We start from the raw sequence: 18,521 nt of genomic DNA on the forward strand, positions 1-18,521 counted from the left end.
AAATTGTTTGTAAGTGGGGCTTGACGTGCGAGAAGTCTCGATCAGGTCTCGACCCAAAATGTTTTTATATAATAGATAGATGTACTGTACATTAAAGAACCATCAACAACAAATTGAATTAAATTAGTAATATATTTAACAATTATTATGAAAGTAAAGTTGAATAAATTGGACTCTGCAGCTGCATGAATTAAAGGTACCAGGGGGCGGCGAAGTGCACTGATTCGCTCTCTCAATTCCTTGCAGACCATTCTCTGGAAGTCCCGCCTGGTTCCGGGGCAACTAATGACATCACTGCCGGTTCCGGCCCTGATGACATCACGAGTCTCTACTTGCATTGAAAGGCCCCCATTTTAAGGCAGCAAGTCAGTTCTGTTTTGGACTCAGTCATGTGAACATGTCCGTTCTTTCTGATAGATTTTGCAGCCAGAAAATATTATATGGGTGGCTGCCCCAAACCTTTCCAATGTCTTTTTGTCATTCTTGTGACAATATATCTATATATTGTAGCAGTAGAGGCTGTTATCGACCTCTTGAACCCTCAGGTACGACGCCAAACACCAGGTAAAAGTCCAAGACTTATTTATTTTATAATAATTACGTGCACAAAGCACCCTCCACTCCACACTACACATACAATAATCAATACTCTCTACAAATACCGATCCTCCTCTCCCAGACAATTTGCCACCCTTCCTCCCAGCTCAGCTCAGTCTCTGGGCTTTCCCACGGTCCTATTATACCCCCTGACCCGGAAGTGGTTCCTGTCCAACAATCTACAAGTCCTCATTACTTCCAGGTCAGAGTCAAAGTCCTTTTCTTCAACCTGGAAGTACGTCATTTCTCCTGTTCATGTGACCAGGACGTACGTCCAGGTTATAGGGCACATAACAGTCTAACAGCCTCCCTACAGCGACTCCCGCTGGTCTCGATGGTATCCAGCAGGGCTGCGCATACAAACTACAAGGTCCATGAGGCCCTGCTGGAATTCGGGGAACCTCCATGCTGTTGGGAGAGCTCCACCTGGCGGCCTGGAGGGGTGGGCCAGAATACTTAGCCGGCCATCCATCACAATATATATATATAGTAAAAACTGTAGGGGGTGTGCCAGCCACCCGACACAGACAGACACTGAAGGCACACTTCTAAAAACACAAGTTTTTATTCTCTTTTCTTCGTCTGTGGGCAACGCCTTCCCAGTTCCTACAGGCACAACACAGTCCCAATAAGCACAATAACACACTCTACTTATACCAATTCTTCTCTTCTCCTCCACTTCTCTCCAGCAAGTTTTGTCTTCTTCCTCCTGACTCTGGCTTTTGGAGTGGTGGCTTCTGGCTTCTTTTATAGCCCACCCAGAAGTGCTCCAGGTGTTTGATGACCGATTTCTGGCTGCACTATCGGGTGTGGCAGAAGAACTGCTCACATGTGCTCAGGAACAACTGCAGGGCCCCCCTGGCGGGAACCCTTGATCCCAACAGGTTTCTAGAGTACTGCCTCCACTGCCACCCAGGGGGGCAGCCATCTAGCGTCCCGGGGGAGGTATGGTTCAATCCATGCTTGTTCCCCCGGACCATATAAAGAAGAGGCATCCTGGCCTGGCAAGGCCATCGTCCACAATATACGAATGCAATGAATGTAATTACTCCGGACCTACAGGCTGTCAAATAAATGAATCACACGCCGTGGCACAGTGTAAAGGGACTTCGTCTCTGACGCTGACGTCATCGTGTACTCTTTGCTTTATTTGACAGTAAACTATGCAACATTCCATGATCTGCTTCTCGCAACTGAAAGAGGGCACTGTGGCGGATGTTTGCTGAATGGCAGACCAACCATAAGCGTTACCTGGTAGGTAACCACCCACACAATTCAGGTCGTCGAGACTCAGTCTACGAATGCAATGAATATACATATATATACTGTATATATTTTTTTTCAGATATCCATCCATCCATTTTCCAACCCGCTGAATCCGAACACAGGGTCACGGGGGTCTGCTGGAGCCAATCCCAGCCAACACAGGGCACAAGGCAGGAAACAATCCTGGGCAGGGTGCCAACCCACCGCAGTTTTTTCAGATATATTTAATTAAAATAAAAAATATATTTAAATATAATATATATACAATACCATGCAAAAGTTTTAGGCAGGTGTGAAAAAATGCTGTAAACAAAGAATGCTTTCAGAAATGGAAGTGTTAATCATTTATTTTCATCAATCAACAAAATGCAGTGAATGAACAAAAGAGAAATCTAAATCAAATCAATATTTGGTGTGACCACCCTTTGCCTTCAAAACAGCATCAATTCTTCTAGGTACACTTGCACACAGTTTTTGAAGGAACTCGGCTGGTAGGTTGTTCCAAACATCTTGGAGAACTAACCCCAGATCTTCTGTGGATGTAGGCTTCCTCACATCCTTCTGTCTCTTCCTGTAATCCCAGACACACTCGATGAAGTTGAGATCAGGGCTCTGTGGGGACCATACCATCACTTCCAGGACTTGTAGAAGAACTGAAGATAGTTCTTAATGACTTTGGCTGTATGTTTGGGGTCATTGTCCTGCTGAAGAATAAATTTGGGGCCAATCATATGCCTCCCTGATGGTATTGCATGATGGATAAGTATCTGCCTGCATTTCTCAGCATTGAGAACACCATTAATCCTGACCAAATCTCCAACTCCATTTGCAGAAATGCAGCCCCAAACGTTCAAGAAACCTCCACCATGCTTCACTGTTGCCTGCAGACACTCATTATTGTACCGCTCTCCAGTCCTTCGACGAACAAACTGCCTTCTGCTACAGCCAAATATTCAAATTTTGACTCATCAGTCCAGAGCACATGCTGCCATTTTTCTGCACCCCAGTTTCTATGTTTTCATGCATACTTGAGTCGCTTGGCCTTGTTTCCACGTCAGAGGTATGGCTTTTTGGCTGCAACTCTTCCATGAAGACCACTTCTAGCCAGATTTCTCCGGACAGTAGATGGGTGTACCTGGGTCCCACTGGTTTCTGCCAGTTCTGAGCTGATGGCACTGCTGGACCTCTTCCGAATTCGAAGGGTAATAAGCTTGATGTGTCTTTTATCTGCTGCACTAAGTTTCCTTGGCTGACCACTGCGTCTACGATCCTCAACTTTGCCCATTTCTTTGTGCTTCTTCAAAAGAGCTTGAACAGCACATCTTGAAACCCCAGTCTGCTTTGAAATCTTTGTCTGGGAGAGACCTTGCTGATGCAGTAGAACTACCTTGTGTCTTGTTGCTGTGCTCAATCTTGCCATGACATGAAACTGTCTTCCACAACCTCACCTGGGTAGCAGAGTTTGGCTGTTCCTCACCCAGTTTTAAGTCTCCTACACAGCTGTTTCTGTTTCAGTTCATGACTTTGTTTCAACCTACGTGTGACATTGATGATCATTAGCACCTGTTTGGTAGAATTGGTTGATCAGACACCTGACTAGAATCCTACAAAATCCCTGACTTTGTGCAAGTGGACCGATAAGAATTGATGCTAGTTTGAAGGCAAAAGGTAGGAACACCAAATATTGATTTGATTTAGATTTGTCTTTTGTTCGTTCATTGATAACAATAAACAATCATTATTTATATTTCTGAAAGCATTCTTTATTTACAGCATTTTTTCACACCTGCCTAAAACTTTTGCACAGTACTGTATATTATGATGGATTCAGGCCGTCAGAGACCCCTAAACCCCAAGCACAATCACAAAAACACAGTCCTGGGTTCAAATTAACAGGTGTTTATTCAACACAACACAATACCTCTCCAAAGTTACAAAGTACTAAGCACAGGTTCTCTTTCTTCCACAATTCACTTCACAATCCCCTCTCCTCTCTCCTCTGGTTAAGTGTTACCTTCCTTCCTTCCTTCCAGCTCTGACTCACCTGGATAAGGCAGTGCAGTTCCTTTTATTAAGGACCCGGGAGTACTTCTGGTGTCAGGGTCACTGCCCGATGGAAGCACTTCCGGGTCATACGGGATTCCCATTGTCGCAGATAAGCCCTTTGTGCACCTCTTGGACCCTCAGGTACCACTCCAAACACAGGGTAAAAGCACAAGACTCTTTTATTTTCTTCTTGTATAGTGCACCAAGCACCCTCCACTCCACACTACTTATATAATAAACTCTCAATAATACAATACTCTCCTCCTCGCCCAGACACTTCGCCCTCTTACCTCCCAGCTCAGCTCAGTGTCTGGGCTTTCCCATAGTCCTTTATACCCCCTGACCCAGAGGTGTTCCTGTCCAACAGTCCACAGTTCCTTATTCCTTCCGGGTCAGGGTAAACAGTCCTTTTCTTCAACCCGGGAGCACATCGTTTCTTCCTGTTATGTGACCATGATGTACTCCCAGGTTATAGGGCACATAAGAGCCCACGAGCCCCCCTACAGCAATGCCTGGTGGCCCCCAAGGTATCCAGCACGGCTGTGTGTAGAAACTACAAAGTCCATGAGGCCCTGCTGGAACTCGGGGCACGTTTATGCTGTCCGGAGAGCTCCTCCTGGCGGCCTGGGGGTGAGGGCCGGAGTAAGAAGCCGGCAATCCACCACACCATAAATTGGGGAGCATATCTTCCTGAAGCACCCCACCCCCCACAGCAGCACCCATGGCTGTGCTGCTGGACTACAACTCCTGGCATTCCTTGCTGGTTCCCTTAATGGGTGCCAATGTGGAGGGCTGTTGCCATCTAACACCTCGGGAAATTAAACATCCCCCAGAGACAGTCCTTCCTTATCCTCTTCTGGCCAGTGTAGGTATTAAACTCATGTCCGGTTGGGACGCCTGATCATTTATTTGGGGCTTCCTGTCCAGGTAAGGAACCCTTGGTTTGCTATGACCTCCTTCCTTCTCTTTATGTTCACTCAGGGCCTTCCATCCAGGTAAAGGATCCTTCTGCCTCCTGGCCAGGATGCCCGTCCATCCCGTGTGACACCTATAATTTATATACACAATGTATTTTAAATTCATTGTACTTTAACAATTTAGACTGTATTGTTAAGTCTGTTACATAAAATCCAAAAGATCATGCATTTTAATTCCAGACTGTAATGTGATAAAACAGAACAAACACAGAGAACGGGATGAATCCTTTCCCAAGGCGCTGTATGTACTACTTTGGCTTTATCAGAGGTGAGGGGTAGTGGTTGTAGTTAAAATATTAGTTGTTTTAAAAAGCCTCTGCACATCTGCTAATCCCCTGAGAAATGTGATGGATGTGCTATTTGTGTCTCTGTCTGAGTCCGTAGTTGATTCTGCTAGATGATAATCACCACACCGGTGCCACGTCCCCTCATATAACAGGAGAAGCGCGAGTGCAAGAAGGCACGGGGAGAAAAGGAAAGGAACTGAAGGTAAAGAAACGGCTGAAGATCAATCTCAGTCAGGACTATCCACCAACCTAGAGGGGAAACGCAGCACGAACTGGGAGCATAGGCTGTGGCGCTCTAGGGGCTGAACAATGGTGTGGAGTTGGAGGGGGCGAGCATGTCTGATGGCCTCCCCAGGGATCTGAGGTACGACTGTGGGTGCGTGAAAGATGAAGGGAAGTGTGCCAACCTCGGGTGGTCTGGCTGCGTGGTGAGGATGCAGCCAAGACCCGGGTCGGGGAATGAAGTTCATGGCTTCTGAGTCTCCGCTGGCTGCACGAGATATGGGTGAACTGGTGAGACAAAGAAGGAGGTGGACTGAGACAGGGCCATCTTAACAACATTATAGGACCCCGGGCAAAGCAGTGCAATGGGGTCCCTACCTACACAACCACTCAGTAAGTCACAGCATAAATAGATTAGCAAGGGGGCCCTATGTTCGTGGGGGACCATGCGTTAAGATGGCCTTCTATCTATCTATCTATCTATCTATCTATCTATCTATCTATCTATCTATCTATCTATCTATCTATCTATCTATCTATCTATCTATCTATCTATCTATCTATCTATCTATCTATCTATCTATCTATCTATCTATCTATCTATCTATCTATCTATCTATCTATCTATCTATCTATCCAGGGCCATCTTAGCAGCATTTCAGACCCCTGTTCAAAGCAGTGAACTGGGGTCCCTACCCACACAGCCACTCAGCAAGTGACAGCATACATAGATTAGCATGGGGTCCCTATGCTTGTGGGGGACCCCAGGCAACTGCCCAGCATGCCCATGCGTTAAGACGGCCCTGAGCTGAGATCTGAAGGAGCCTATGACTGCATTTTTAACCTCTGCTTTGAATGGATTTATTTATTGTGTTTTGATTCCCCACTATCCACTTGTTTTTATGAATTTTTTTTTTCATTTATGGATATTATTTGAGTGCTGCAATGTGGACACTGTTTTTGGTTTTGATTTTTTCTAATAAAAGCACAGAACACTTTTTAAACTATCCATGTGTGATTTGTCCCCATCTGTCAGCTCAATTTGGCCATAACTATCAATGTTATAGAATAGAATAGAATGCCTTTTATTGTCACTATACCAATGTACAATGAGACTAAAAGCAGCTCCTTCAGTGCAGACATACTGTATATGTAGAACACAACAAGTAAATAAACAAATAAACGGTGCAAAAAGTTGCAAAGAAGTTGCAAAAAAGTTCTGCGACGCTATATACATATGGAAAGAATAACTATTGCACTATTGGGTTATTGCACATAATTTAAATATTGAACAATAATGATGATCATGTGCAGTGAGTAGTGGATGTTGGACTCTGAGAGTAATGATATTGTACAGTATACAGATATTACACAGTTATTATCAGTACCATTTAGATATTGCACAGTTGATGGATAGAAGGAAGCCCAGGGTTTGGGGGTTTAGACTGTGTAGTCAGTGCATGTGTGAGTTTAGAATGGTTATGGCTTTTGGGAAAAAACTGTTCTTTAGTCTGTTAGTCCTTGTTGTGATGCACCTGTAGCGCCTCTCTGAGGGTAACAGGTCAAACAGATCAGAGCCAGGGTGGACGCTGTCCTTGATGATGTTTTTAGCTCTGCTGAGGCAGCAGGAGATGTAAATGTCCATCAAGGAGGGGAGAGGGCAGCCGATGATCTTCTGTGCTGCCTTTACTACTCTCTGAAGCCTCTCCCTGTCTGCCATGGTGCAGCTGCCGTACCACACTGTGATACAGTACGTCAGCAGGCTCTCGATGGACGAGCTGTAGAAGGCCAATAGCAGGTTGGAGTCCAGGTTGTGCTTTCTGAGGACCCTCAGGAAGTGTAACCGCTGCTGAGCCTTCTTGATGACTGCTGTGATGTTGTCTGTCCAGGAGATGTCAGCGGAGATATGGATGCCGAGAAACTGGAAGGTATGGACCCTCTCCACACACTCGCCGTTAATGTAAAGTGGGGCTAAGTCGGTGCTGTGCCTCCTGAAGTCGACAATGATCACCTTGGTTTTCCTGGTGTTCAGAGCCTGATTTTTCTTTGAACACCAGGCTGCCAATCTTCAGGACCTCCTCTCTGTTGTTGGGTTCAAGAGGCTTCCAAAGGTGAAGAGGTCCTGCAACATCTTATTCTCCAGCACTCGCATTAGGAACAACCTTTATGCCGCCCTGCACAACCCAACACAATAATTTTATGAACTGAATTGTGAAATGGAGTCAGATTCTTGCACCTGCTTGACTACCTCATTAAAAGCTGAAGTAGACTCTCTCAGTATGTTGTAATGCCATGAAAACTTCTATTTTATTCAACGGTTTCAAACCTCTCCTTCTTTTGCTTGGATCAGCCATAACAAAAACACGGATCGAATAACGAATCAAACCGAAATGAAAAAGACATAAAAAAGGAATTTAACCAGAACCCAATCCCTGGCTTAAATGTAAACCCCAAGCCTCCATTTGTTTTTAGTTTTCATTTCCACATATCAACTACGCCATCCCGTCCAGTGTGATCAAGCAGGACGCAGCCCCCTAATGTTCTGACATCCGCTTGAAGGACTCTGTCCTGCCACCCGTGTCATTCTGAAGCAGCCGAGTGCTGAGCCATCAGGCCTCCTGGACCTCCCAGTTGCACTAAAGCACGGCGAGTCTCTGCAAGATGAATGGAGAGCACCAGTGACAAGTGCAGGCTTTTAGTTAAAACCACAACGGTTTCCCCTGAAGCGACGTGAAACGTTTCCATTTGTACATCGGAAGAAGTTGTGGTCGACTGAAGACTGAGATAAAAAGTTGAACGACGCAGCAGAACGTGAAAGAGCGAAAGACCGTGAGAGCGAATGGTGAAGACGTGGCACTCGGTAAGTGTGCATTATTGATAAGGAATACGTCCCCTCAGGTTGGGGGAGGGGGGGGTCCTTCGATTAAAAATGGACAGATATTTATTGTTATTTTATCATTTTCAAGACTTTGAATGGTAATTGTCTTTAATCTGGATCATTTCTTTACCAACTCAACAATGAACCACATCTTCATTGATGTGGCATGTGGGCACCGCAGTCTCGCCACTGGGTAAAGATGGCTCAGGTAACGGTAGGCAATTGAGGTGTTGTGTGGGGGCACACTGCTTCACACCAGTCTTCACTTTCATTTCTGGCCCCCTTCAGTTTTTGACGCCCACTGTACCTAAATGTTTCAAGCCATTGGAATCTCCATGGTCTTCATGCTGAAGGTGGTCAGCACTTGACGTGAAGGGCAGCATTCTGTTCACCATCTACATGCCACTCAGTAGGAAAGGCAAGATATGAAAAAGGGAAAAAAAGACGGGTGCAGTATGAAAGAAGAAATCGTAAGGCTGAGCATTAAAGGCACAAGCTATAAGGGAAGTGGGGATTGTGAGATGCGTGTTCCCTACGTACAGAGCAGGTCTCAAGTCATTCATGGAGGGTGTAGTGGGGTGAATGATGAGACAGGGCTACTACCGAATGATTGGGGTGCCAACAAGGCAAAAATTGCATTTAATTCCAACAAAAATAATTAAAAAAAAAATAAAAAACATTCTCGATGTTGTGCTGTATCGTCAGGACAATCCCACTGTTCAACAGGGCCAGCCCCAAAATGAGACACCACCTTCCAGGAGCGTCTCCCTTTTATACTGAATGGACCAGAAGGGGCCGTTCCTCCTTGGCTTTGTTGCCCTCAAGGTGCAGTTCCTCTAGGCTGTCAAGACCATTAGTGACAATGTCCCCTTGTGTCCTTAGGTGAGCCCCAAAGGTGATCCTCTGGCATGCATGCATGATAAGGGTCAGCACTCAGAAGTATTAAACTGCTCGAGAGAGCTTTGAGTGGTCTGACATCTTTTTATGAAGGCTACATGCTGGACACGTGCTCACTATCCGTCCGCAGTTTCCATTTGATTCAGTTACACTTTTCTATAGAAGACTTCATTTTCTGTTTCTGTGTCCATTCATGTGAACCATTTGGAACCCACTGGTCTAATGGAGGGTCATTCTGTTGTGGTTAACATTGCAGGCTCTGAGAATGAAGCCGTTGGTCCAGATGTTTTGTGTTTACGCTGATCATGGATTCCGCAGCACACATTATGGTGAACTGGCCTGGCTGGTCTTGCCCTCTTGTGCTTTCAGTAGTCTACCTCGATTAAGCGACTGTCGGTCTGCTGTGTGATGTCATCTCCTTCAAAGTCTACGTGTTCTGCTGTTTAATTTGTAAGTTAGATGCCTTGACTGACCAACAGCCCTTTGCCCAGGGGCTTAAAAAGTCAATTGAACACTTGGATGTTCTCAATATGAACAGCCAGGTCCATCATTCCATCCATTTTTGAAGCCTTCCTTTTCTAGTGCTATATTTTGATTGTGAAACCGATATGAACAACATGGGATCAAAGGTGGGCTCAACGTTAAACAGACTGCCAGTTCATTACTGGGGACACTCACTCATCCCTGACAGTCTGAGACTGAGGTCAGGGGTTAAAATCAGAGAAGATCATTGGAAGAATGTGCAAACACCACAGACAGGGATCAGGTGGGAAACTAAATCTGTCAATCAGAGTCTCTAATGACTGAGCCATATGGCAGTGCCATCTTCTTCTTCTTTGGGACAATGTGTTTGACCAAACTTATTAAAGCAACTTGGTTCTGCGCCTCCTCCTTCATATCTTCCTTTACTTTATCCATCTAAATCTGCCTTGGCCTCCCTTACTTTGTCTTCCCCATGCCCATCATCCTTTTGTCCACATGTTCAATGGCTCTCCTCATCACATGTCCATACCACTTCAACCTCCTTTCCTGTCCTTTCTTAGATTTCTCTCCACCTTTTGTTGTACCTCTTTTAGTCTCATTTCTTATTCTGTCCTTCCTTGTAACTCCATATGTCCATCTTCGCATTCTCATTTTTGCCACATCCAACTTCTTCTCCTGCCCTCCTTTTACTGATCATGTCTCAGCTCCACACGTCATTGCTGGTCTCACCACTGTTTTCGAAGCCTCACCTTTAACCTTCACCTTCATTCATCAATCACGCAACACTCCTGATGCCGTCTTCCAATTGTTCCTTCCACACTGAGCTCTGTGGGTTATTTCTGCATCTAATTCTCCATCTTGAGCTACCCCCTACCCTTTTTTTTTTCAAAAGCTCCCCATGCAGGCTAACATCTGAATCCTGTCCATCATTAAACCTCAGATATTCTGTCTTCTTCTCCTAATTCATCTTCAATCCTCTGTCTTCCAAAGCCCTTCTCCAGTCCTCCAACTTCCTCTCAATTCCTCCATTCTGGTTCTACACAACACAATGCTGGCAGCAAAAAACACCACCAGGGGGCTTGGTCTTGTATCCCTTGACTCAACACATTCACAACGAGATCAACGAGGTGAGGACTTCAAGAAGATCCCTGGCGCAGACCTCCTCTAACTGGGATCTTCTCTGTTTCCCTCACTCAGGACCTCACTTGGATGTTTCATAACACCCACAATTAAAGAGTGGCTACCGACTACATGGTGGCATGTGTCTTAGTCAGCTATCTTCTAAAACTTTAATTAATAGAATGAATTGTGTTGAGAAAGAAAAGTGCTGAGCCTCCACTGATAGTCCTGCTCTCCTGTTGGTTTGACTTGCAGCAATTCCTGACTTCTACTGATTTCTACTTGTGGATTCTATTCTGCGATGGCCACCTGTGACACAGTGCCTCTGCGTGTGATCTGTGAGTATAATTTGCATTCAATATTTTGTTAAGTTCACATTATGACAAATAACCGCAATCCATTATCATCAAGCCCCCCAGGGGCACATATTGGGTGATACAGAGGCTGGGTTTCACGGGGTCCCATAGCAGTGGATGCCAATAGAGAACCTCGTTCATTTTGGAAAACGGTAATAGGGGAACCCCCCCAATCATGTCGGACTAAACTGCAGCACTCCGTCTTCATAGTGGACATCTCCTCACCCCTAGTCATGGACCAAAGTACATCGCTCAGTCTTCAAGAAGAGCCATAAAGCCATACAAGATTGGCTGGGGTACATCACTGGCAAATCTGGCAAATCCACTTCAAAACAGCTTGTTGTGCCCCTGGCACCACCTATAGGCAGAGGTGAGAATGGTAAAATAAAGAATCACATGTTCAAATCATTTATAAAGCACAATTTTGAAAGACCATATGTGTAAACCAATGTGCTGTACAATAAAATCAAAAAATATCAATAATAAATCAGTAAACAAACAAAGGACAAAAATTACATAAATACTAAAACAAATAAGTTAAAGGACCTGATTAGAAGATAAACAATTTACAGAAAAACAATGGATATGAAAAAATTAATAAATCCTTAAGAAAACTGATACCAGAGTTACTCATATACAATTAAAAGCAATCAAAAACAAGTGTGTTTTAAGTCTTGATTTAAACATTTGGATTGATGATGCCAACCTAATTTCGATTGGCAGGGCATTCCATAACTTTGGTGCTAGTACTACAAAGACACGATCACCACTTGTCTTCATCTTAGACTTTGGCTCAACCAACAATTGCCGTTGAGAGGAAAGTAAAGAGCAGACTGGTGTATACGGGACCAGCAACTCGGCCAGATAGGATGGGGCAACACCATTTAGTGACTTGTACACCAAAAGTCAAGGTTTAAAATGAATCCTAAATTCAACTGGGAGCCAATGAAGTGAGGCCAGAATTGCAGTAATGGACACAACTTTTTGAGACCCAGTAAGAAAACGAGCAGCCGCATTCTGAACCATCTGTAGCCGAGAAAGATGAGATTTATAGATTCCAGAATAAACTGAATTACAATAATCGAGGCGCAATATAATAAAAGCATGCCATGGGGAACCCCCCCCACCCAATCATGTGCCTCAGAAACGGTTTGACAGTAGCAAGCAGTCTAAGCTGAAAAAAGCAGCTCTTGACAATGGATGAAATCTGTTCATTAAAATAAAGATCGGAATCAAGGATAACCCCAAGATTTTTGACGTGGGGTTTGCAAAACCCCGCTAATGAGCCAAGCTGATCCTTGACAGCCCCATCAGAAGCCAATGGTCCAAATACAATAACTTCAGTCTTACTCAAAAAATTTACGGCCATCCAATGTTTGACCTCATCATAACATTCATGTAGTGTCTTTAAGGACTCCTTAGTCATCTATACTAATAAAAGGCAAAGCCCTCACTGACTGACTGACTGACTGACTGACTGACTGACTCACTCACTCACTCACTCACTCACTCACTCACTCACTCACTCACTCACTCACTCACTCACTCACTCACTCACTCACTCACTCACTCACTCATCACTAATTCTCCAACTTCCCGTGTAGGTAGAAGGCTGAAATTTGGCAGGCTCATTCCTTACAGCTTACTTACAAAAGTTAGGCAGGTTTCATTTCGAAATGCTACGCGTAATGGTCATAACTGGAACCTCTTTTTTGTCCATATACTGTAATGGAAGGCAGCAAGATGGCCATAGGAGACGGAGTTGCGTGCCGCGTCATCACGCCTCCCACGTAATCACGTGAACTGACTGTGAACTCAGTATGTAGAAAAGAAGGAGGAGCCCCAAAGAGCGCTGAAGAAAACATTCATTACACAATTGACAAGGCAGCAAAACAATAAGAAGCGAGTGAGTGACGCATACAAGCATCTTCATAAGACACGAGGTATAAAAAAGCACGGTGTAAACCGTAAGTTTAAATTAAGTTTATAGAAACGCTCCCGCTGCCGTTTGCAATACCATACTCGCGAGATACAAGTTTAATGAGAAGACACGAGGTATGAAAAAGCACGGTGTAAACCGTAACCTTAAATTAACTTTATAGAAACGCTCCCGCTGCCGTTTGCAATGCCATATTCGCGAGATACAAGTTTAATGAGAAGACACGAGGTATAAACGAGAGTTTGGATACCTTTGTAACAGAGTTAAAATTGCTGTAGCGAGAAACTTTTAACTGCCGGGTCTTAGCTAACATTAAATAAACCCGTGGACATCGCAACATCACACAAGAGAGTGGCTCACGTGAAGTGACTCAACGCAGCAGGAGTGATCACTTCGATGAATCAAACCTGTTCAATAAACACATTACACAATTGATAAGGTAGGAAAAGAATATGAAACAAAGCACGGTATAAACCGTAACTTTAAATTAAGTTTATAGATACTCTCCCGCTGCCGTTTGCAATACCATATTCACCCCTGCGAAGCGCGGGGATTTTGCTATATATATTAAACTGTTTCAACCATTCTATGATCTGCTTCTCGCAACTGAAGGAGGGCACCGTGGCAGAAGTTAGCCGACTTGCTGACCAACCACAAGCGTTACCTGGTAGGTAACCACCCATACTATCAGATTGTGAATCAGACTATGAATGCCTGCAATGTAATTACCCCGATCTACATGCTGTCAAATGAACGAACCACACGCCGTGGCACAACGTTAGGGGCTTCGCCTCTAGTGCTGACTTCCGAGGTTCGATTCCCGTAAGGGCGTGCAGTGAGTGTGTACGCCTGATGAGCCCACAATTACAGCGAAACACGTGTCGCGTACTATGCATCTTCAAAGCACGGTGTAAACCGTAAGTTTAAATTGAGTTTATAGAAACACTCCCGCTGCCGTTTGCAATACCATATTCGCAAGATACAAGTTTAATGAGAAGACACGAGGTATAAACGACACTTTGGATGACTTTGTAACAGAGTTAAAATTGCTGGAGCGAAAAACTTTTAACTGCCGGGTCATGTCACATGTTCTCGGGTAGGTACACCAAAAAATGTATACATTTATGCATGTAATGGGCAAACAAAAAATGTACTATACCCGAAAGCACTGCAGTAGTACTCAATGTATCTTTACTTCTTAAATGTTAATGTTTTACTGTTTAATAATTTATACGCTTCTTATATGTTGTTCAAATTCTTTTATCAAAATACCAGTAACAGCGCACTGCACGATAACGTGGAGTGAATACACTTGACATGAGCATTCATGTTATTTATCCTCTTTCTCTGTACGTTTACCATTCGTTTGCTCAGAGGTTGATGCGCTTGCTGCTTAATTAGCAGCTCTTCACCCTAGCGTCCCGCTGCTTCTCTTCTTTCGTCGGCATCTTTTCCCGTTAAAACTGATTAAGTTAGTTTTTGTGTTGCGATAACTTAGTATGTTTTCTTTCATTTTTCAGTTAAGCTGGCACTTAAGTCTTCAATTTGCCTCAAAAATGATTAGCGAAGGTGGTAGGGAATGAAAACGGCACCTGTACACATCCGCCCACGGCCGCACTGGTGCGCGCAGCTGTGAGTTGATTCTACAATAAAATAAAATAAAGATAAAAAGAGTAATAATATCATCACCCTGAAAGCGAATAGTAGACGTGACGTAGTATATGTATACCAAATTTCAAGTCAATAGGTGAAACGGTTTGCGAGCTACAGGTGATTTAAAATCCTGGACAGACAAACGAATAGCCACGGTAGCGTATTATAGAAGAAGATTTTACTGTTTAATAATTTATATTTATATGCAATGTGCTTCTTATATATTACTTCATATTCTCATATGATAATGATGTTAATGTTGTTTATATTGATTTCTGTGTTATTGTAAGTGCTCTTTATTTGTGGAAAAATAAATTTGGCAATTAACAAACTTATTTTATACATACTACATTTTATTTTTTTCTCCTGCACTCAGTGAGCGAATCCACTGGGTAATCAGCTATATCTATACTAATAAAAGGCAAAGCCCTCACTGACTCACTGACTGACTCACTGACTGACTGACTGACTGACTCATCACTAATTCTCCAACTTCCCGTTTAGGTAGAAGGCTGAAATTTGGCAGGCTCATTCCTTACGGCTTACTTACAAAAGTTAGGCAGGTTTTATTTCGAAATTCTACGCGTAATGGTCATAACTGGAACCTGTTTGACTGACTCATTCATCACTAATTCTCCAACTTCCCGTGTAGGTAGAAGGCTGAAATTTGGCAGGCTCATTCCTTACAGCTTACTTACAAAAGTTAGGCAGGTTTCATTTCAAAATTCTACGCGTAATGGTCATAACTGGAACCTGTTTTTTCTCCATATACTCTAATGGAGGAGGCGAAGTCACGTATTGCGTCATCACGTATTACGCCTCCTACGTAATCACGTGAACTGAAAACGAGGAAGAGATTTACAGCACAAGTCAAACGCAGGAACGAAGGTAAATGACGTTAATTGTTGACTGTCTTTTAATACTGTGTAATTGTTGAGTGTCTTTTAATACTGTGTAAGCATACATATTAACATGTGCAATTAAACGTGTGCATTTACGGGGTGATTTCTCAGGCTTAAAAGCTCGCCTTTTATTAAAAAGGTAAATGCAAACTCTTTTCATTCTGAAGGGCACAAACCACGGTAGATTTCAGCCGTTAAACGCGCAAAAATGTCAGTACACCAGATAAATAAGCGCAACATATTATCAGTTGTATTGTATGCTTACAATACATATAGAAATGTGTTAATCGTTAACTAATATTATGGGATGGTGTTTTTCGACTCGTGCCTTGATTTAAACGATTGCATGTCTTGGTGGGTTTGCGTAGCTTATTGTAAATATCTTTACACCTCTTTTTAAGACTTAATTTAAAAAGGTTTTCTTTTCTTCTTAATTAAAATTTAAAAGCAATACTTCACCGCTGCGAAGCCCCTCTAGCGCTGACATCCGAGGTTCGATTACTGTAAGCGAGTGCAGTGAGTGTGTACGCCTGATGAGCCAAGAATAAGGGGGAAAGACGTGTCGCATACTCTGCATTATTTGACAGTAAACTATTTTCATCCATTCTATGATCTGCTTCTCACAACTGAAGGCACCGTGGCTGATGTTACCTGACTTGCTGGCCAACCATAAGCGTTACCTGGTAGGTAACCACCCACTCACTTCACTCCCTTATGGGAATCGAACCTCGGACGTCAGCGATAGAGGCGAAGCCCCTAAAATTACGCCACGGCGTGTGGTTCGTTTATTTCACAGCATGTAGATCGGGGTAATTACATTCACGGCATTCGTAGTCTGATTCACAATCTGATTGTATGGGTGGTTACCTACCAGGTAACGCTTATGGTTAGCCAGCAAGTCAGCTCGAAGTGATCACTCGAGTGAAGGCAGCTTCACAAAAAACAGATCCTTAACAAACTGTTATTGGTATATTTTCCCTCAATTTTAAAAGGTTTTCTTTTCTTCTTAATAAAAATTTAAAAGCAGTACTTCGCCGGTGTGAAGCGCGGGGATTTGAGCGACTGTAAACCTAAACTTTAAATTAAGTTCATAGACCTACAAAAGGTTGCCATTGATTTGAGGCAAGATTGCTTTTCTCATGTACAACTATACGTTGCATTCTTAACAGTAAGCTTGCACAGCTTGGTCATATTACAACCTGAGTGCTGAACTGACAATGTCGTATACAAACAGAACTATCTATCCATCCATCCATCCATCCATTCTCTTCCGCTTATCCGAGGTCGGGTCGCGGGGGCAGCAGCTTGAGCAGAGATGCCCAGACTTCCCTCTCCCCGGCCACTTCTTCTAGCTCTTCAGGGAGAATCCCGAGGCGTTCCCAGGCCAGCCGGGAGACATAGTCCCTCCAGCGTGTCCTGGGTCTTCCCCGGGGCCTCCTCCCGGTTGGACGTGCCCGGAACACCTCCCCAGGGAGGCGTCCAGGAGGCATCCTGATCAGATGCCCGAGCCACCTCATCTGACTCCTCTCGATAAGGAGGAGCAGCGGCTCTACTCTGAGCCCCTCCGGGATGACTGAGCTTCTCACCCTATCTTAAACAGAACTATAACAATTGTAATAAACAAACAAAAAAAAAAGCGAAGAACCCTTGGATTTAATAAAAAAGCTCCTTCCTTGGCGAAGCAAGGAAAAAGGAAGACCTTATATGGCGTTCGTTTATAAAACAGCGGAAAAGCTGTGTTAAGGCTGCTTCACAAAAAAACAGATCCTTAACAAATTGCTATTGGGATATTTTCCCTCAATTTAAAAAGCTTTTCTTGTTAATAAAAATTTAAAAGCAGTACTTCGCGGGGATTTATATATATATATATATATATATATATATATATATATATATATATATATATATATATATATATATATATATATATATATATATATGTATATATATCTATATCTCTATATACATCTATATATATATATATAGATGTATATAGAGATATAGATATATATACATATATATATATATATATATATATATATATATATATATATATATATATATATATATATATATATATATATATATATAGATAGATATAGATATATATATATGTATGTAAGCTTATAAGTACTGCCTTACTTCTCTTTAAGAAAGGAAGATGTAATGATACTTGATTTAAACGATTCCATGTCTTGGTGTGTTTGCGTAGCTTATTGTCAATATCTTTACACCTGTCTTTAAGACTTATTGACTGAAACGGGCTTTCACGAAAAAAGTTAGGGCTTTGCTACAGGATACACCCTCCACAAGTTAAGCAAGTAAAAATAAAATATATATTTCTGTTTTATTTAAACCTTTTAAGTTTGTATGCATAGCCCCATTTGGCTGTTTTAGTTTTTTTTTTTCTTTCTTCAGTAATATTAAATCTCCTTAAAGAAAAAGAACATATCCATTTTACTTTTTTTGTATCTCTTTAGTAATATTTTAGTGTAAAAGAATAACCAGTATTTAAACCTTTTATGTTACTTTATAAAGTTATTTTACACAATGTTGAAAAATTAATAAGAAAGCTACATATTTTGGCAGCTGCTGCTTTAATTTTCAATGAAATGAAAAACGCTCTCCAAGAGAAAACCTCAATGAAGAAGAAACAGTTTCCACTATCTAAAAAGGAGAAACCCTCATTTATAAAAGTTTGCTGCAGATGATTTGACTGAAAATAAACTAATACTTCCTATGTGTATAATACATATTTATCTATTTTACTTATGCCTTTATTCCAGCAATTTGCAACATCTGAGGTACAATTTGTTACATTACTCTTGTTTTTTGCAGCACAGGCAGATGAAGTGACTTCCTCAGGGTCACACAGTGGTGTCAGTACAAGGATTTGAAC

This window comes from Erpetoichthys calabaricus, chromosome 4, assembly GCF_900747795.2.
Source record: "Erpetoichthys calabaricus chromosome 4, fErpCal1.3, whole genome shotgun sequence".
Lineage (NCBI taxonomy): Eukaryota > Metazoa > Chordata > Cladistia > Polypteriformes > Polypteridae > Erpetoichthys > Erpetoichthys calabaricus.